This window comes from Apodemus sylvaticus, chromosome 10 (genome assembly GCF_947179515.1).
Source record: "Apodemus sylvaticus chromosome 10, mApoSyl1.1, whole genome shotgun sequence".
Classification (NCBI taxonomy): Eukaryota; Metazoa; Chordata; class Mammalia; order Rodentia; family Muridae; genus Apodemus; species Apodemus sylvaticus.
Window position 1 is genome coordinate 22804588 of NC_067481.1, and position 22171 is coordinate 22826758.

Here is a 22171-nt window from a genome sequence, read left to right on the forward strand (position 1 = left end):
TTTAATGCCAACTTCTCAAACAGCCTTGGAAGGTGCATATTCACAGGGCAGGTGCACCTTTGGAGGGCTGCTCTTCTGCAGGTGGCATTGGAGGTAGACAAAGTTAACACGTGGGATGCCCACTGCTGGCGATGGGGGCAAGAACAAAGATAGGGTTCGAGGAACTGGCCCATGCCAGCTTCTGTGGCTCATGGCAGAAAGGTGTGCGTCTTAGTCAGGGTTTCTATTCCGGCACAAACATCATGGCCAAGAAGCAAGTTGGGGAGGAAAGGGTTTATTCAGCTTACACTTTCCATATTGCTATTGATCATCAAAGGAAGTCAGGACTGGAACTCAAGCAGGTCAGGAAGCAGGAGCTGATGCAGAGGCCATGGAGGGATGTTCTTACTGGCTTGCTTCCCCTGGCTTGCTCAGCTTGCTTTCTTATAGAACCCAAGACTACCAGCCCAGGGATGGCACCACCCACAAGGGGACCTCTCCCCTTGATCACTAATTGAGAAAATGCCTTCCAGCTGGATCTCATGGAGGCACTTCCACAACTGAAGCTCCTTTTTCTGTGATAACTCCAGCTTGTGTCAAGTTGACACACAAACCCAGCCAGTACAGTGTGGCATTGGGAGACAGGCTTTGAAAGCTTACTCTACATCACCAGTGCCTTGACCCAGGCTAGTGTATCCTGAGGGTTAGGGTAAGCGTAAGGGGTCTGAGGTCAGAGAAGTTTGTTTTATTTTGTTTTTGAGACAGGGTCTTAATCTGCAGCCAGACTGGCCTGGAACACATGGGTGATGCTCCTGTCTCAGCCTTCCAAATGCTGGGATTACAGGCTTGAAGCACAAGCCTGGTGAAGAACTATGTGTGTGGCAACAGAGGTGGGGGGGTGGTGTGTTTTGAAGGAGGAAGGAGGACACAAGCTATGGGCAATGCAAGGGGCTCTGAAGCTGGGAAGACAATCCTGTGGGGTCTCCCTGCCCCACAGCCTCCTCAAGGACATCTTCTGAAGACACCGTGATTTTAGCCATAAACTGACTGGGGTTGGTGTGTTGGGTTTTGAGGGTGTCACTGTTCGATGCTCTACCATACTTCTCATGCCTGTCTCCTCTTCTCCGGTTCTAATCCTTGTCATTGTCTACCCTAGAACGTCTTCCAGCATCACCACAGCTGACAGGCTCAGAGGCAGCGTCTCCCCTCCCTCCAGCCTTCCCCAGTCTTAGGCCTCTAATGCCTGACCAGTTATATGTTTTGATCCAGGGTGGCATCCAACCCCATTTATTTCTCCATGCCAGGCTGCCCAGCTCTGCATGGCTCAGGGATTGAACTGACAGGAATGACAGAGGAATGAGAAAGGACAGACACACAGACACATGTACAGAAAAGGCAGGATGGTGCAGACTCGTGCCTGCTCTGATGGAGGCCAAACAACGACAAAATGACCTGGAACCTCGGGGAACTGACTGTGTATAGGACAGGGGGAGGAGTTAGCTAGTGCCAGCACGAGTGTCTCTGTACGTGAGTAGTGGCAGGTTCTGTAAACGTCTGGGAGGAGGAAGATGCTCTCCCTACACCGTTAAAGTTCACACATGGATGAGAGGAAGGCTTTGCCAGTTCCTGTGGGTCTGAGGAATTGGGGTTCTCCATCAAGAACAGACTCTCACTCTGAATTCCATCTGCTCCTTGCATATTTGCTTAGGACTTCTTCTCCTTCCCATGACAGGTTCCTTTGGTAGCTTTCTGTCTGTCTGCGTGTCAGAAACACTTCCCTCATATACACTCTGGATCTTAAGAAGACTGCCTTCTCTCCCTCCTTCCTACTGTGCACACACACACACACACACACACAGATATGAGGAACTTCTCTCCCTCCTTCCTACTGCGCACACACACACATACATACATACACACACACACACAGATATATGAGGAACTTCTCTCCCTCTTTCTCACTGTGCGCGCACACACACACACACACACACCGATGAGGAACTTCTCTCCCTCCTTCCCACTGCATGTACCCACGCACACACACACACACACACACACTACACACACACACCACACACACACACCACACACACACACACACACACACACACACAGATAAGGAAAAATAGGCTGTATGGCTGTGTGTGCATATCCATGTGTGTGTGTGTGTGTGTGTGTGTGTAGTATTAGTTTTGCAGGACACTGTTTAAGTCAACAGTGACTCTCCTTGCACTGAGATGATTTTGAATCTAAGGCCTGTGTGCTTACTCTGTAGCCCAGGCTAGGCTTTAAGCCTTGATTCCCTGTAGCCCAGGCTAGGCTTTAAGCCTTGATTCCCTGTCTCAGCCCCCTGACTTCTGGATTACAGGCACACACCCCTAAGGCAGGCTCAAATGTCCCTGTGGACATGAGGCTTGAGCAGGGATCGAGCCTGGTCTCAGGAGTTCCCAGCCTCAGCCCCTCTGGATCTAGTGGCTGCAGGGATGAGCAGCTTCTTGCTTTTCTCAAGGCCAAGAACAGGAAGGACACCCATGTTCCGCAGTGGCTCCTGTGCCAGGTACGCATGCACTCTGGGCCAGTCCCTGCACTGGGTACAGAACGCAGACAAACGGGATGCAGACCCAGACCCAGGGAGCTCCCCACAAGCTGGAGAGTTAGAAGTTGGAGAAAGCCATGTGAAGAGCTATAAAGCCAAGGCCACGCAGTGTAGCAGTTAAGAGTAATAAAGTCACGGTGTGGAAAGGCGCGTGGTGACGAGCTTAACCTTTGAAGTGCACCACACCTGGCTTGAGTGTCACTCATTAGCCTGGCCTGGTTATATAATCTCCCCGAGCTTCAACTTCCTCCCTAGAACCTATGGGCAGCGATAAAGTCAGCACAGGCCAGGGTTGGCACACAGGCCTTGGATTCAAAATGGTCCCAGTGTGAGGAGGGTCACCGTTGACTTAAAACTCTATCCTGTGAAACCAGTACCACACACACACACACACACACACACACACAACCTGTTTCCTCATCTCTAAAATGGGCTGAAAATACTGACCTTGCAGTGTTCGAGGGATCTGAGCAACCACTGTGGAGAAGACGGTGCCCGGCCCACAGTCAGCCTCGGTGTTTGACAGCTGCCTCGGACACTGAATGTCATATGTTCATTAATAAAATTTAATTTGATTGAAATTGTTTAAAATTAATTTGATTGCTCCAAACATATTGCAAATATGGAACTGATCGTACATGTAATTCAGAATTGTACAATGCAATTCAGAAACTTAAAATTACAAAGGCTAAACAGCAGAACAGTCATTGTTTGAACCAAGTATCCCAGTGCCCCTCGTGAAACATTCCTGGGCTCTCACTTTCTTCAGCAGCCCTCTGAGGATGCCTGTGTATTCACAGACACACATGTCCTCTGAGGATGCCTGTGTATTCACAGACACACATGTCCTCTGAGGATGCCTGTGTATTCACAGACACACATGTCCTCTGAGGATGCCTGTGTATTTACAGACACACATGTCCTCTGAGGATGTCTGTGTATTCACAGACACACATGTCCTCTGAGGATGCCTGTGTATTTACAGACACACATGTCCTCTGAGGATGCCTGTGTATTTACAGACACACATGTCCTCTGAGGATGCTTGTGTATTCACAGACACACATGTCCTCTGAGGATGCCTGTGTATTTACAGACACACATGTCCTCTGAGGATGCCTGTGTATTTACAGACACACATGTCCTCTGAGGATACCTGTGTATTTACAGACACACATGCCCTCTGAGGATGCCTGTGTATTTACAGACACACATGTCCTCTGAGGATGCCTGTGTATTCACAGACACACATGTCCTCTGAGGATGCCTGTGTATTCACAGACACACATGTCCTCTGAGGATGCCTGTGTATTTATAGACACACATGTCCTCTGAGGATACCTGTGTATTCACAGTCACACATGCCCTCTGAGGATGCCTGTGTATTCACAGACACACATGTCCTCTGAGGATGCCTGTGTATTCACAGACACACATGTCCTCTGAGGATGCCTGTGTATTTATAGACACACATGTCCTCTGAGGATGCCTGTGTATTTACAGTCACACATGCCCTCTGAGGATGCCTGTGTATTTACAGACACACATGCCCTCTGAGGATGCCTGTGTATTCACAGACACACATGTCCTCTGAGGATGCCTGTGTATTTACAGACACACATGTCCTCTGAGGATACCTGTATATTTACAGACACACATGTCCTCTGAAGATACCTGTGTATTCATAGACACACATGTCCTCTGAAGATACCTGTGTATTTACAGACACACATGTCCTCTGAGGATGCTTGTGTATTTACAGACACACATGTCGTCTGAGGATGCCTGTGTATTCACAGACACACATGTCCTCTGAGGATACCTGTGTATTTACAGACACACATGTCCTCTGAAGATACCTGTGTATTCATAGACAGACATGTCCTCTGAAGATACCTGTGTATTTACAGACACACATGTCCTCTGAGGATGCTTGTGTATTTACAGACACACATGTCCTCTGAGGATGCTTGTGTATTTACAGACACACATGTCCTCTGAGGATGCCTGTGTATTCACAGACACACATGTCCTCTGAGGATGCCTGTGTATTCACAGACACACATGTCCTCTGAGGATGCCTGTGTATTTACAGACACACATGTCCTCTGAGGATGCCTGTGTATTTACAGACACACATGTCCTCTGAGGATGCCTGTGTATTTACAGACACACATGTCCTCTGAGGATGCCTGTGTATTTACAGACACACATGTCCTCTGAGGATACCTGTGTATTTACAGACACACATGTCCTCTGAGGATACCTGTGTATTCACAGACACACATGTCCTCTGAGGATACCTGTGTATTTACAGACACACATGTCCTCTGAGGATGCCTGTGTATTTACAGGCACACATGTCCTCTGAGGATACCTGTATATTTACAGACATACATGTCCTCTGAGGATACCTGTGTATTTACAGACACACATGTCCTCTGAGGATGCCTGTGTATTTACAGAGACACATGTCGTCTGAGGATACCTGTGTATTTACAGAGACACATGTCCTCTGAGGATGCTTGTGTATTTACAGAGACACATGTCCTCTGAGGATGCCTGTGTATTTACAGACACACATGTCCTCTGAGGATACCTGTGTATTCACAGACACACATGTCCTCTGAGGATACCTGTGTATTTACAGACACACATGTCCTCTGAGGATACCTGTGTATTTACAGACACACATGTCGTCTGAGGATACCTGTGTATTCACGGACACACATGTCCTCTGAGGATACCTGTGTATTCATAGACACACATGTCCTCTGAAGATACCTGTGTATTCATAGACACACATGTCCTCTGAAGATACCTGTGTATTTACAGACACACATGTCCTCTGAGGATGCCTGTGTATTTACAGACACACATGTCCTCTGAGGATACCTGTGTATTTACAGACACACATGTCCTCTGAGGATACCTGTGTATTTACAGACACACATGTCGTCTGAGGATACCTGTGTATTCATGGACACACATGTCCTCTGAGGATACCTGTGTATTCATAGACACACATGTCCTCTGAAGATACCTGTGTATTCATAGACACACATGTCCTCTGAAGATACCTGTGTATTTACAGACACACATGTCCTCTGAGGATGCCTGTGTATTTACAGACACACATGTCCTCTGAGGATACCTGTGTATTCACAGACACACATGTCCTCTGAGGATACCTGTGTATTTACAGACACACATGTCGTCTGAGGATACCTGTGTATTTACAGACACACATGTCGTCTGAGGATACCTGTGTATTCACGGACACACATGTCCTCTGAGGATACCTGTGTATTCATAGACACACATGTCCTCTGAAGATACCTGTGTATTCATAGACACACATGTCCTCTGAAGATACCTGTGTATTTACAGACACACATGTCCTCTGAGGATGCCTGTGTATTTACAGACACACATGTCCTCTGAGGATACCTGTGTATTTACAGACACACATGTCCTCTGAGGATACCTGTGTATTCACAGACACACATGTCCTCTGAGGATACCTGTGTATTTACAGACACACATGCCCTCTGAGGATGCCTGTATATTTACAGACACACATGTCCTCTGAGGATACCTGTATATTTACAGACATACATGTCCTCAGAGGATACCTGTGTATTTACAGACACACATGTCCTCTGAGGATGCCTGTGTCTTCACAGACACACATATCCTCTGAGGATACCTGTGTATTTACAGAGACACATGTCGTCTGAGGATGCCTGTGTATTTATAGACACACATGTCCTCTGAGGATACCTGTGTATTCACAGACACACATGTCCTCTGAGGATACCTGTGTATTCACAGACACACATGTCCTCTGAGGATACCTGTGTATTCACAGACACACATGTCCTCTGAGGATGCCTGTATATTTACAGACACACATGTCCTCTGAGGATGCCTGTATATTTACAGATATACATGTCCTCTGAGGATACCTGTGTATTTACAGACATACATGTCCTCTGAGGATGCCTGTGTATTTACAGACACACATGTCCTCTGAGGATACCTGTATATTTACAGACACACATGTCCTCTGAGGATACCTGTATATTTACAGACACACATTTCCTCTCAGGATACCTGTATATTTACAGACACACACGTGCAAATAGAGCACACATAAATGGTAGCCAACTCCAGGGGCCAGCAAGATGACGCAGCAGGCAAACCTTGACGACCTATGTTTGATTCCCAGGACCTGCATGTTGGAAGGAGAGGACAAACTCCTGTGAGTTTTTCTCTGACTTCTACATGTGTGATCTGACGTCCGCCTTCCAGAATAAATAAAATAAAGAATATCACAACTTGTAGAGGACACTGTGTTGCTCTGCCATCTTACCTCTCATTGCATAGAATATGTTCAACAACTTCCCTACCAGCATCACATCGAGTTGTCACTGTTCATTGGTGATTGCCTAGTACACCAGTGCACAGGGTCAGCACACAGTGGGTGGTGTACACTAGTGCACAGGGATGGCACACAGTGAGTGGTGTACACCAGTGCACAGGGTCAGCACACAGTGGGTGGTCAGGCATTCCCAGTCTTGGGTTGATATAAACAACACTGCAGTGAATAGGACACATGTTGTTTTGCAGAGGTCTTGATGGATGGGAAACTAGCTTTAGAAATAGTGAGATGTCTCTGTGGGCAAAGGTGCTTGCTGTTGAGTTCAACAACCCGCCTTCCATCCCTAGGCTCCACATGATGGAAGGAGAGAACCCACTCCTCTAAGTTGTCCTATGACCTCCACACCCTGGCAAACCCCACAATCACTAATATATATAATATCTAATTTTATACACCATATAATGAATAATAATACATAAATGCAATTCGTTATATTTAAAGCTGAAAAATTTATTTTCTTTTTAAATGCATTCATGTGTGCGAGTGCAGGTGCCCTTAGAGGTCAAAAGAGGGTGTCAGATCCCCTGGAGATGAAGCTACATGACTCAATGTGGGTCCCATGCAAGAACACTCTGTGTTCTTAACTGCTGAGCCATCTCTCCAGCCCACCTCTAAAATTTTGATACACACTGGGACTTATTATTTAGATAGTTATGCTGATTTTACCACAGTCAAGTAATACGTGATGTCCAGGTCCCCAAATCCCTAATAAATTGTAAGCTATTATTTCTTTTCTTTCCTTATTTATTTATTTCCTCCCTTTTCTTTATTCTCCTCTTTATTTTTATTTTTGTTTTGTTTTGTTTTGAGGTGGTATTTCTCTGTAACTCTGGCTGTCCTGGGACTCAATAGTGCTGGGATTAAGGGTGTGGACCACCACCTCTGCTTTTATTCTTAAGTTTTTGAAACCAGGTCTTATTTCAAAATCCAGATTGCGCTTGCACCTACCTCACCTTCTCCCCCATCCAGGGGAGATGTCAAGCTCGCACCAGCCTGCCCAGCACAATCCTTTCTGTATCTGACCTGTGAAAATTGAGATTTCCTGGCAATCTGAATTTGCATTTCTCTTCTCTTGAGGGAAGCTGGGTATTTCCATATATTTAAGTGTGGTTTGCATAGCCTTTGGTGGGAGTTGCCTTTATATTCTTTGTGCTTTTCCCTTCAAGGTTGCTGGTATCTTTCTTATCTGTAGGCATCTTATTGGGCTTAAAGATTTCAGCCTTTGGTCCGTGATAAGGGTTATTAGTATATTCCTACCTTGTCGCCTTCACACTTTATGTTGAACGAGGTTTCACATACTTCACTTTCCATCCTTGCTTCTAATTATTTACCTCCTTGTCTTATCTTTTCCAGTGAAAGCCTTCATATGACTTGGACTTTCACTAGCATTATCTGGTTTACAGCTTATAACTTCCCCATGAGACTGGTGGGGATACTACCTTGGGAGGTGGCCCTCCACCATGCAGAGGCTCATGGGAGGTAGCCCTCCACCCGTGCAGAGGCTCATGGGAGGTGGCCCTCCACCTGTGCAGAGGTGCATGGGAGGCGGCACTCCATTGGGCAGAGGCTCATGGGAGGCAGCCTTCCACCCTTGCAGAGGCTCCGGCAGTGTCTCTTCATGTCTTCCAAAGGTGTTTTAGTAGCATTCTGCTTGTATTGTCGAATGATTCTCTCTCTCTCTCCGGAGTAAACAGCGCTTTGCTTAAGCCTTGTTACAGGGGTTGATTTCCTAAAGCATGGTTTTGTTTTGTTTTTCCCTGCAATGCAAAACCCATGGCTTATGTAGCATCCTTCAGGGCCAAGCTTTGCATCGTCCCCATGGTAACTGATGGGCACGAGAACTCGATGCCAACGCACTCAAGCACCTTCAGGACTTGACAGGGTCTCATGCTGTTGTCCAGGTTGGCTTGGCACTCATTGGGTAGCTTAGGCTAGTCTGGACCACATGGTAATCCTCCTGCCTCAGCTTCTCAAGTGCTGAAATTACAAGTGAGCCACCACACTTGGAAATCTGGAGGTGGGTGGGTGGGGGAGGGTTGTGTCTTTTGAGAACATCTGTAAAGCTGTAGCAAAAACAACTTGTTAGCTTGAAAGGAAAAGTTCGATCTTTTTAGCTTGTGGTGATTCAGTAGCTGGGTAAACTGAGGCTGTGACTGGGCTAAAGGTCACCTGTTCCAGACTGAGTCTTCAGCTAGGCCTCTTAGTTCACCCCACACGCTTTGCTATGCTAAGGTGTCCTTCCGCTCACCCACAGTCACGTGATCTTCTGAGCCCATGATTGCCGGTCTCTCTCATGATTTTTCATAGCTTCATAGATGTTCAGTGGATCTTATGCTTTCGACTGGTGGGCTACAAGCTCTAGTGAACATCTGAGTGGATGTTCAGAGTTTATTAAAAATTCAGTGTTGTTGGCCACTGTAGCTGCATGCCTGTAATTGCAGCTCTTGGGAGGCTGAGGCAGGAGCAGTTGGAGTTTGAGGTGGACTTGGGTTATATAGCCAAAACTCTGTCTCCAGCCAAGCAACAGAACAAAAACCAAATACAGTTAGATTTATTAATTATGTAGCCTCATTTACAAAAATGTAACTTTGTGGCAATGCATGTTATAAAATAACTCTTGCGTTCAGAGACTGGAACTTTTGCTGGACCTCATAGCCAGGTTAATGATACACCTTGAGGTCACTTAAGACTTAAGGCTGCCTTCCTACCGTGTGCTCCGAGCGTTTGTTTAAGCCGTCTTTAAGAGCACACTGTAACAACCAACCTTGCTTGCCTGGGATTTCCCAAGTAATCAACTTTGTACGATCTAAGTTGGTGCATAGTTGCAATCCTAAGCTATGCACTCTCCCATGACCCTGATCTAGAGCAATGTCCATACAGATGTGTGTCATGGTAAATAAACGTTGGAAACAGCAAGTAGGTTGAAATCAATCTTAGAAAGTGAATACCACCATGAATGTTAGAAACAGCGTGGCTCATTGTTGACACGTCTGTTTGCAGTGATGGCACGCGTATTACCTGGGTCAGTGACAGTTTGTTGTCTGGGTCAGTTGGAGTCAGTGACTTAATTCCTCGTAAAAACTCGGTTAAATATTTATGTGAAGTGTCCCTCATAGCCTCTAGGCTCCGCCCAACAGGCTTGGCTCACATATAACAGGACTCTTCATCATCTCTGTCTCTCTCTCTCTCTGTCTCTCTCTCTCTCCTTCTCCCTCTCCCTCCTTATTTTCTCTCTCCCCATCCTTTCCTCTCCTCCTTCTTCCCCTTTTCCCTCCCTCCCTTTCTCCTTCCCTTCCTTTCTCTCTCTCTCCCTCCCTCCCTCCCTCCATCCCTATTTTCTCTTTCCTCCTGTCTTCTCTCCTCACTTGTTCCTTGCTGGCCTTTTCCCTTCTTTCTCTCTCTGTCCATCTCTGTCTCCTTTCTTTCTTTGCCTCTACTTCATTCCCCAGACTCCCTTTCTATGTCCCAAATAAACGTCCTTTTATACTAGGCCTGTCCTATGGGTGATACCTCGGTCAGTGGGGGCTCCTCAGCAGGAGCCTGCTAAGGCTCCCCTCCAGCAGTATCACACTGCTGTTTTATAAGACGTATCACTTTCTCTATGTGATGCTTTCTGTGCCATTCAATAAACATAGAGCAAAGACCTTTGTTACAATCATACAGACACAGATAAAGGGACAGACAGCGTTCAGGCACACTCAGACTCATACAAACAAAAGAAGATACAGGAGAGAGAAGTAGAGAATTCAAATCTCAGCTGGCTTTTGGTTAAACTACTCCAAGGGAAGTTCTTTTTTGTGTCCTTTCCTTAATGCAACACCGACACACATTATTGGTGATGTATTTGTTACTTATGCATTTAAACTGACACAGTAACCTGGTAACAATGATCCCCAGCCAGCATTGTATTGTTATTATTTTAATTAGTTAAATTCCATTTTATTTATTTATTATTGAGACAGTGGCTCACTAGGTAGTTCTGGCTGGCCTGAAACTCTATATAGATCAGGGTTACCTCAAACTCACAGAGATCTGCTTACCTCTGCCCTCTAAATGCTCAGTTTAAAGGCATGAGGCACCACTACAGGCAAGAATCAGCATTTTACACAGCTTTCTTCCCTGGTGCTTCTGTTCAGGAACCTGAAGTCGGAGAGCCCATGAAGAAAGCCTCTGTGGTAGAGCTGCTTGCCAGGGCCAGAGAGCTTTGATCCAGGTGACTGGATCAAAGATGGCTTGATGGGGAGGGGCCTGATGCTGGAGGCCAGTTCTAGGGGTCATGCTCCTTTATTCTTGAAGCAATGAGAATAGAATTATGGGAGGGGCACAGGGCGGGGCCACAGGGACAATCCAGATAGCCATTAGCTCTTGTGTTCCCACTTCAGAAAGCTCTGCACCTGCCTGGGAGACTCACCTAAAGCTTTGTGTTACCTTTTGACTTCAAAATTGGCTGGCTTTTCCAGGGAAGGAAATCTAACCCAGCAGAGTAAACTCCAATATCTGTTGGGCATCTGCAGCCTTTGCTACTTTTGTTCTTTTTTTTGACACAGTGGTTAGGCTGCAGGGTTCAGGGCCAGATCCTCTGAGCTTAAATTCCACCCTGACCCTTAAAAACCTCAGTATACATAAAAATTGTTGGTTTCTTAGTCAGGGACCTGGGATGATTTCAGCAAGCTTGTGTGTGTCACCCACAAATGGAGCCGGTGCACAGAGGGAATGAAACATATCAAGCCTGTGTGTACAAGTGACAGGGTCACCTGTCACCAAGTCACTTACCAAAGCTTCTCTCCATTACTCAGGGTGTCGTCTTCTACCCACATGCCCCTGCTGCTGACCCAGGCCTGGCTCCCAGCTCAGATTCCTTTCCGAGTCCTAGTGGCTCCACAATGCCCCTTCTCTGACCCTGGCCTGTCACCAACTTCTGTCAGGACCCTCCAGCAATTGCCTTGAGCTTCTAGGATCCAGGATAGGAAATTATCCACCATGGGCAGGTCGCCCGGGTTCAGAGTACCTGCCTGATGCTCGATTGGAAAGCAAATGGAGACACATGGGGGGCACCTCCTTGCTTTCCCCACATCCATCAGGTATCTGATGCTCCTTGCTCTCCCCACACAGGTATCTGACCTATAAACCTTAGGTTGTGCTGAGACAGCAGACTGAAGGTAAATGCTATAGAAGCTGGGTATGCAAAATGAATGAGATGCTATGTGTGTGTATGTGTGCATGCAAGAGGAGTGCATATGAATATGCATGCATATATGTGTGTATAGGCTTATATAAGTGTATAAGCAATATGTATATATTTGTACATTTGCACGTGCATGTGTTTATATAAGTGTATGTGTATCTGTGTATGTGCATGTGTGTCTGTGTGTGTGTAAGCACACACATGGTCAAGTGTCTTGGTATGTGTGTATATGCATATGTATCTGTATTTGTGTCTGTGTGTAGGCTTGTGTGTATATGTGAATGTTTGTATGTACAGTGTTTGTGCATATTTATGTATATTAGCATGCATGTGTGAATATGTGTGCAAATGCATGTGTGGGCATGTTTTTGTGTGAATGTGTGTGTTTGTGTGTGCATGAATTTTTGTTGGTATGTATGCATGTTCAAATAACTATCCAATTGAATGCATGTATACTTGCATAAGAGTTTATGGATTTGTATTTATGTGTGTGTACATGTGCTTTTAGGTATGTGTGTGCATGTATATGTACATGTTTGTGTATCCTCATATGTGTGTATACCTGTATGTGCACATGGATGTATCTGTGTGTATGTGACACATATGTGTAATATGGGAATGTGTACAAAAGTGTGATATGAGAGAGATGTGTGCAAATATAAATGTGTGTGATTGTGTGTGTATGAGTTTTTGTTGGTATGTATGAGTTTGAATGCGTATCAGTGTGAAGATGTGTCGGCATGTTCTTAAGTCAGTGTGTGAGTGGGAGCCCAAGTCAATGAGTGCACATGTCAGCGTTTGTATGAGCGTGCTTGTTTGTGTGAGAAGGCCAATCAGTGTGTGATGTGTGGTGTGTGTGTGTGTGTGTGTGTATGTGTGCACACGCATATTGGTGACTGTTTATATGAGTGGGAGTGTGTGCAGGTTCCTGTGTGGTGAGTTTGAAGTGATGAGCACTGAAGCTCACTTCAGCCAGGAGCACCCAGGACCGGGGCTCAGCGTTCTGTCTTTACAGTCACCAAAGTGTCTTCCAGCTGTCCTTAGAAGTACCGCCTTTCCTTCACACCCTCTGCCACTCTGGTCCTGAGACTCAAACTGATCCCATGGTCTTACTGGGGGTGGGGGCAGTAATTGGATAAACACTCAAATCAGTGCAGACAGACATCAGGCCAGTGTCCTCATGGTATAACCACGGCAGGCCAGTGCTCCCCCAGACCTCGGGTGTCCCTTACAGCCAGCTCCAGCCCTTTTATACGTCATGGTCACCAGGTTTCATTTTTTGCTCCCTACCCCGAGCCCAATGCCCTAGAGAGCAGCCGAGGGCTCCTCAGTGCTCCCAGGAGCAAAGCTCTTTCCTTGAAGAACAGCATTCAGTTCCTTAGTGAGACTGGGCCCCGTGCTCCCACCCAACCTCCTCTGGCTTCACCTCCTGCACACTGCCTGGCTCACCTCCCAGATGCCCCACCTGTGGTCTGGGAGATGTTTCTCTAACACACCTGGCTTCTTTCCCACACAGGGACTCTGCCTGCACTCTCAGTCTGCAAGGCTCTCCTGCTGAGGAAGGAACAAGATTCTAGTCCTCATTTGAGTGTCTTTTCCTAGCTCACCCCAGAGAGGCCTTCCCTGACCTCCCTCAACACCCCTGATGCTGCCCTGCCCAGTGTGTCCTGCCTCCTTCCTTTTTTTTTAAAAAAAGATTTATTTATTTCTTTTATGTATATGAGTACATTGTAGCTGTACAGATGGTTGTGAGCCTTCATGTGGTTTGGTTGCTGGGAATTGAATTTAGGACTTCTGCTCGCTCCAGTTATTCCGGCCCATATTATAAATTTAAGTACACTGTAGCTGTCTTCAGGCACACCAGAAGAGGGCTCGCTACAGATGGTTGTGAGCTACCATGTGTTTGCTGGGATTTGAACTCAGGACCTTTGCTGAGCCATCTCTCCAGTCCCCTTCTGGCTCCTTAATCTGCTACCAACCTAACTCTCCACGATCCATTGTGGGAATGTGCTTCAGCCTGGCAGGAAGCTTCGGCTAAGCCCAGAAGTTGCCCACAGAAGGTAGCCATAGCTACTTGATATAATTTCCAAAGGGCTTCTTTATTCCTCTACCATAGCAAATGACTGTTGAATGAGATAAGCACTGGGGTCAGCCTGGAGCAAGATTCTGAGTTAGAGGCCTTCAGTGTGCAAGGGTGTTTTCAGGGGTCAGTGGGAACAGGGGGAACCCAGCCTGAGGGGAGGAGGTAGGGGTGCAGGGAGACTGCTGTAGCTCTGGTCCCTCTGGAAATCTGGATGCTTTTTTTCCTATCTCTGGCCTTACAGACACACACACACATACACACACACACACACACACACACACACACACACACAGAGAGAGAGAGAGAGAGAGAGAGAGAGAGAGAGAGAGAGAGAGAGAGAGCTTGCTCCCTGGAGGCACACTAAAGCACCAGGTGGCAGGAGTTTCTTTTGTCCTAGAGGAAGTCCACTGACATTCCTGGTCAGGATTAGCATCTTCTCAGGTGAGGTTAGAGAGAGTCCCAAACTCCATCTAGTCAGCTCAGGCTTCACAAGATCTGTCATTTTTAAAATGTAAAGCTCTTGAATGCAGTGTCCTAGAGACTTCGTCCCCAGTGAGGAGGGATAGCCTTGAAGGCAGACAGACCCTGGCAGAAGAGAAGATGGCTGGCTGGCCAGGGAGGGAGAAGAGGCTCTAGGCAATCAGGGCAGCTCTGGGACACCCTGGCACACCCCATGCCTCCTTCCTCATCCTAGAGGCCTTGACCTGGGGCAGGGCAGGATCTCCAAATAATGTCCATGTAGAACAGGGGAGCATAAGGCTGAGTTACCTCTGGGCAGGGAGAGCTGGGTCCCACCTTGTGTGGAGAAGCCTGTGCTTTCTCAAGTCCACATTCACTCAGCTAAGTCGACTTTAGCCTTTGTGGGACATGGAATGTGGCACCCGATTGTGCGCCCTCCCTCCACTTTAGCCAAGACAGGGACTGTGTCCACAGGACTCCCTCCCCCTTCCTCTCCCTCCCACACATTTGCTTTGGTTCTGGTCTGGCTGCTTCCCCTCTCCCTGAGGGCTCATAAAGGAGCACCATGGGTCATTCTGACTCAGAGCACTGTCCCTTCCAGTTACCTCTAGCAGGAAGTACCTGAAATGAGCCATTGTTGGCCCCGAGTTCCCAGAGTGCCACTCACCCAGCCTGGCAGGGAAAGACAGAAAACAAAATTCCCCATTCTCCAGCAGAGGACCCGGACCAGCACTGTTTGGAGTCTAACCCAGTGACTTCTGATGCCACACACAAACAATTAAAACTTAACCCCTAGTGGCCCCCAGTGCCTCACTTCAAATGGCTGCTCTCAGAGAAAGAGGAGTAGCATTATCAAATTCACTGCCTCAAGATAAAGCCTGCTCTTTTGAACTCTGGTCCAGCAAATACCACCTCACACAAGTAGCCCAGTTAGCTAAGTTAGATAACTTCTCTTCCTGATGAAAAAGGACCTCATTCTCCTGCAGAGGTGTGATGTTTCTGGCCACAGTGTTTTATTCTTTATTAAAAAAAGGATTTAAATATTTTTATATTATATGCATGTTTGCCTGTCTCGCAGATGCTGACCCGGTGGCTGCTGGCCCACACAGAGTACACTGTGACCTGAGCCAGTATCATTCTTGTGGGGCTGAGAAGCATTGCCTCGAAGCCTTCCTAGCTAGTATGGGGATGCCCGAGGGGCCTCACAATGCTTCCAGAGTGTCTGACTTTTGGGGAATCAGAGCAGGAAGGAGTCTTCCTCCAGGTCATGAGGGCCAGAAGAGCCTACAATGCATCAGATGTTCCCAAAATTCCTCTCAAGTTTACCTCTTTCTGTGCTTCATAAAACCATCTCCTGAGATCCAGGGCTTCCCAGAAGGCCCCTCCTTCCCATGCCTGTTCCCCCTTTCAAAATATTCTGTTTTCTTTCTAGATCAAGACCAGAGAATGTCAGTGGGATATGGGGGTGCACATGGCGAAGGAAGAGGGTGGTACTGTATCATATGTAGCCAATTCTAGTCTTTGTTTGTGTGTGTGCATTTGCATATGTGCATATAGGTACAGAGGCCAGGTCAATGTGGTGACACTCCTCAGTTCTTCAGGAGCCATTTCTTTCTATCTATCTATCTATCTATCTATCTATCTATCTATCTATCTATCTATCATCCATCTGTCTTCTCTCTGTCAGAGAGGGATTCTCATTTCTTATTGATCTGGAATACTCCAGGGATCCACCTGCCTCTGCCCTCTAGCATGGAGATTAGAAGTTTGTACCGCCATGCCTGGTTTTATTTATTTATTAATGTGAGTCCTTTGGATCTGTATTCATTATTTTTCTATTGCTGTGATAAAGCACCATGGCTGAGGAAACCTACCGAAGGGAGGGTTTATTTGGCTTCTGGTTCCAGAGGGATAAGTGACATTCACGATGGTGGAAGAGCGTGGCAGAAATCCTCAGACACGACATCTGGAGCAGTTGTCAGGGAATTATACCTTGAACTGCAAGCATGAAGCAGAAAGGGCACACTGGAATGGCATAAGGTTTTGACATCTCAAAGACTACCCCTCTCCCCTTAGTGACAAACTTCCTCCAACAAGGCCACACCTCCCTAAACAGCACTTCCAAATGGGGACCAGGCACTCACATGCCCAAGACTACATGTACGGGATGTCTCATTCAGACCACCACAGGCTCAAATTCAGGGTCTCATGCTTGCATAGCAAGCACTTTACCAAGAGTCATCTCCTCATCTCTGAATGCAGCCAGCTCTAAACGTCAATTAGACACAGTGTTTCGTGGATAGTATTTAATTTAAAAACAAACAATGCACAAATACATTCTCGCAAAAGTGGAAACCACACAGACAATGTCCACTTCTGCCGTTTAATCAGCTTCTCCCTGAGAAAACCTCTCTAGCTAGTCAGTCTGGACATTTCCGTATCAACACACTCATATCTGTATTCATATACACCTGTAGAAATAAGTCATCTTTCAACCATATGCTAATGTGCATTTGTCATATGATGCGTCATAGTCTCCTGCTGCTTTTATTATACCCAACAACTCGTTCTTAGGGTTTTCCAAGTCACCATGTGCTGACATTACTCATTCTAGTTGATTTCTGCTCCTATTCCTCCTCAGATGTTATGAACTTAGCTACCTGCTCACCTGTAATTGCTTCTGTCTTCACTATTGCAACAAGGCTTCCAGGATCACCTTTTGCCATGTCTGCCTGATTAAGGCATTATCTGGGGATAAATGAGAAGAGTTGGCCAGGTGGCTTGTGTGGGGATGGGGGTGGGGCAGTGCTGCTTGTAGAAACTGTCACCCAGTCCTGTTCACCTTCCTTTCCAGATACTTGGTGCCCCGGATTCCAGACCTCCTCTGAGTTTCCTGTTCTGTTCTCTTCCTAAACCTTAGGCTTTGAGTCTCTCCTACTAGATCCTTGTTTTTGAGAAGACGGTTCATCTGCTGCTGCTCTCCTGCCTCTCACGTTCTCTAGACATCTCTTCATTCCTGTCTCTGCAGGGCTTTAGGAAGGGCTAATGCCAGACATGCACAGCCAATCTGCTCTTTCTCCTTCCTTCCTTCCTTCCTTCCTTCCTTCCTTCCTTCCTTCCTTCCTTCCTTCCTTCCTTCCTTCCTTCCTTCCTTCTTTCCTTCCTTCTGCCCTTCCTTCCTTCCTTCCTTCCCTCCCCCCTCCTCCTTGTCTTCGTCCTCCTCGTCCTCATCCACCTCCTCCTCCTTCTTCTTCCTCCTTCCCTCTTCCTCCTCCTCCTCTTCCTCTTTGAGACAGATATCTCCTGAGTGCTGGTATTAAAGGTGTGGCCCCACGATTTCATCAAAGCACATAACTCCTTATGTGTTGTCAGGCTCTTAGTGAGGGGATCGGCTTATATTTAAAGCCGTACCTTAGCACCTAGCAACATGCCTGGCGTGGATGAAGGGGTTTGGGGCATGCCTGGGTTTAGTGAATGACAGGGTGAGAGGCACCTTGAGTACTCCATGTTGGGAAGAGGATTGCCTCATAGGTGATGGGCTGCTGACTTACTCAATGGCTGAGTTCATGAATTTTCTGCACGTCTACCTTTTCCTTCTCCAGCATGAGTTTATCCCTTCTGCTAGGCAGAACTTGGAGGAGGAGCTGTGCTTGCATGGCCCAGTGACTTACCAAGTGACTGTACAGGAGTAAGAAGGTTGAGTAAGGACCTCGGTGGGTGATGCTATGACTTCCTCAACTGGACAAGTCTTTCTCCAGGCTACTGGAGGAAAGTGCCTGACCTTTATACAGTGAAATCAGGAAAAGCCATATGGTGGGAACTGTGGCTCTAGGGGGGTTAAAGGTCTGTGCTTGAAGCCTCGCTTCAACTCTTACCTTGGTTTAGCTGTTAGCCTTTTGGGCCTGAGTTTTCTTGACTATAAAATAAGGACAATAATACAAAATTTACCAGATTACTTGAGATAATGTATGCAAATTCTTTCAGGATGGCCCTGGATAGTAGAGTTGGCAATGGTCACCTGCTGTCACCACTGTTACTTTCATTATTATTTTGTCACCATGCTGTCACAGCTCATATACACCATTCCATTCTTGTTGGGGGTTCACGCTCCCAGATTCCTTCCAGTGGCCCCCAAGCCTTTCCACACTTTCTCATAGAGAGATTAAGAAATTTCCCCTACCTTGAACTGCTCTCCTATGAGAACTAGAGATCTTGTCTAAGTGGAAAACCTTCTGGAATGTATCCAGATGGAAATGGAGAGTCCCCACCTGATAGTCAGGGCTTGGGAAGTGATCTTGGCTCTCTTCAGGAGGCATGTGACCTTAGACAACTGAGTTACTTCTCTGAGCCCTTGGATTGGTGCAGCCTTTCCTGTCATCTGGAAGCTATTAAGATTCACCAGACAAAGGAGCCTGTGGTCCTATGTATTGGTAAAATGTGAATAAACAGAGTTAGACAATACTACTCATGATTGTAAATATGACAATCATATACTATTTAATACTAACAAAATTATATGATAAAATAATAATAACAAAGCAATTTGAGTGGTAACTATTAGCCAGATGCTCTGATTAAGCCCTTCACAAGCACCATACCATTGATTCTTTGAAGTAACTCCATGAAATAGGCCTCCTCCTCTTCCTCCTCCTCCTCCTCCTCCTCATTTTACAAATGAGATAAGTTTTCATGGCCTCTAGTACTGTGCATGGTACATTTAAAACTCAGCTAGAGCCACTGGTGTTACGGACAAGGTCCTTTCCCACAAGGCTCTCATCACAGCTGGGGGAGGCTGGATTGAATCCTTCCTGGGGTTCCTTCCAGCTGACCTTGCACTCTGGCCCCGAGAACCCTGGCTTAGGAAGGGAGCTCCTGTGACTTGCTTCTCTTCTCCTGAAGACAGAGTGACCTGAGACCCTCAGTTCCATCTGGTATATGTGAGGGGTTCATTCTGCTTTCCTGAGATCCTGCTCTGTTCAGAGCCACTTAGCTCTAGCTTAGATACTGCTGAGAGAGAGGGAACAGGGTTTTCTTTCTGCATGGGCCCTCAGTGACAGGATCACAGGCCAGCCTGTCTTTGGGGGTAGGAAGAGCTATTTATGGGCTGGGCATTCTTGGGAGGGCGAGCAGAGCCTCTATCAACTCTCCAAATCCTAGGTTGTGGGGCTGGAGTCAAGAGGTGGGAATCTGAGCAGTTTGGCTGTAGGTCTCTGGCAAGTTACCGCCTCTCCAGAGTGGTCCCTTTATCTTTGAGATGGGCCAAAAAGCTTGTTTTCTTTGGGCTGTCGTAGGCTCCAAAGATATCTGAAAAGGCTTTGTAAGGTTGCTCCCAGGGAAATGTCACTCTGGTAGGAGTGACAGAAAGCTCTAGAAGCCAAGGGAACATAGAGCCCAGTTATTTTCCTAGCACTGTTATCCTTCCTAGCCTCTGTTTCTGGATACAAAGTCTTTTTCTAAAACCCACCAGCCAGGCCTGAGTGATAGGGGCAGGCCTGGATTTAAAGCACAGTAACAGATTATCTGGCCAATCTCTTCCTTCACCTCCCCCAGGGAGCAGGCCTCCTCCTGAGGGCCAGATAAGGAATGACTCACAGTGGCTAGCTAACCCTGGCCACTAAAACCTTTATGAAGTTTCAGCCACACCCTGCTTCCTGACCAGCCCGGGCTCCCTAGAGTTCTTCTACCAGTGATTCCCTAATTTATAGTCACTCACAGAAGGTGTGTGTGTGTGTGTGTGTGTATGTCTGTGTGTGCAAGTCAAATGTGTGTGTATGTATATATAAATGTATGTGTGTGTGCATGTGTCTATATGTATGTGTGTGTGCACGTGTGTATATGTGTGTGTGCACAAAATCAAGTGTATGTGTATGTGTGTGCCTAAGTGTGTTTGTATGTTTAAGTGTGTATATGTGTTAGTGTGTGCACCTGTATATGTGTGTATGTATGTGCAAGTATGTGTACATAAATGCAAGTATGTGTATATGTGTGTGTAAGTATGTGTGTGTGTGTATGTGCATATGTGTTGTGTGTAAAAGTATTGTTGCTGCCTTCTCCTGGAGTGGATGGTGGCTAGAAGGACAGTGCTGGCTTTTAGAGGAACAATTCTTCATCTAGTCATAGAAAACCCGCTGAGAATGTGAAGAGAAGAGAACTGACTTTGAACACTCTCCCTTTCACAGGGGGAAACTGAGGCCTTTGAGATAGGAAGTGGTTGGCCCATCTCCCTGTCTCCCAACCCCTCTCTCAGGAGGCATAGGAGTTCTGTCCCCAGATAGAGACAGCTCTGACAAAAGAAGAAGGCACTGTGGGGCACCACAAAGGACTGTTGAGATGGGGTGGTCAGGAATTTGGGGAAGGGGGGCGTGAAGCTATTGAAGCACCCCTGCAGTGTGTATCAGGGAGCCTGACCCAAGGGAAAGATCCAGAAAGACCTGGAATTGTTGCCCTGGGGGCTGGGAGTGGAGACGGGGCTCCTTCCATTATGAAGATGTCCTGCTCTGCTCTGTGCAGCTGACTTTAGCTCCCTCTCTCCTTCACCTCTGCTCTAGGAGGGTTCTGAGGCCCCCTGGGTTCAGCCTGCAGCCTTTTAACACCTCATCAGAACTGCTCAAGGCCGGCAGCTTCCTTTCCATTTCTGTCTCTGGGTGGAAGGTGCCAAATACCTTATGGGCAAGTTATCTGCCTCAGCCAGGCGCAGAGTCCTCACCATGGGAATATTAAAGAAACTCAATTGTTACGTGCCTTGTGAGAAGGGTGGAGGGGTCCTGGTGGGGGTGAGGGTTGAGTTTCTGAGCTGGGTCAGCCATGCTGCGGGTTAGGTTTGAGTAGTTACAGGATTGTGAAGAAGCCACTTTGGTGGCCTCCCATGTTTCCTGCAGCTGTACTTATTGTTACCTATTGTATGGCTACAGCAGGGTGGGGCAACCTTGTCCTCTCAGGAAATCAGGAGGCCTGGAGCTTAGAGTGCCCTCAACAGGAATTTGTCAGGGACTAATGCGGAATCAGGGAAGGAAGGTGGTCTCTAGCACCAGGTGGAAAATTTCCAGTGGGGAGTAGAAATCTGGTGTGTGTGTGTGTGTGTGTGTGTGTGTGTGTGTGTGCACGCGCGCACGCGCACGTGAATTATTATCACAAAGAGAGGGATTTATTAGCATGATTCCAGAGGGGGCACTCTCAAAGTGGGCACTGAGTTGGGGCTCAGAGGGGTGTGATTTCTAAGGGTGTCAAATTCCTGGAGGTTTTAAAGGGCCAGAGTGATACTGTCACTCCGGAAGTTAGAGTTGTCTAAGCTTGTGTAGTAAGGGGCTGAAGGGCCAGAAAAAGGACGTGCCGTGCTGCTAGTAGCTTTGGAGTGGGCTGGGGTGGGGCAGCTCTGGGAAGGACTGAGACCTCTGGCTCCTGGGAGGGGAGAGGTAGGAGCAGAAT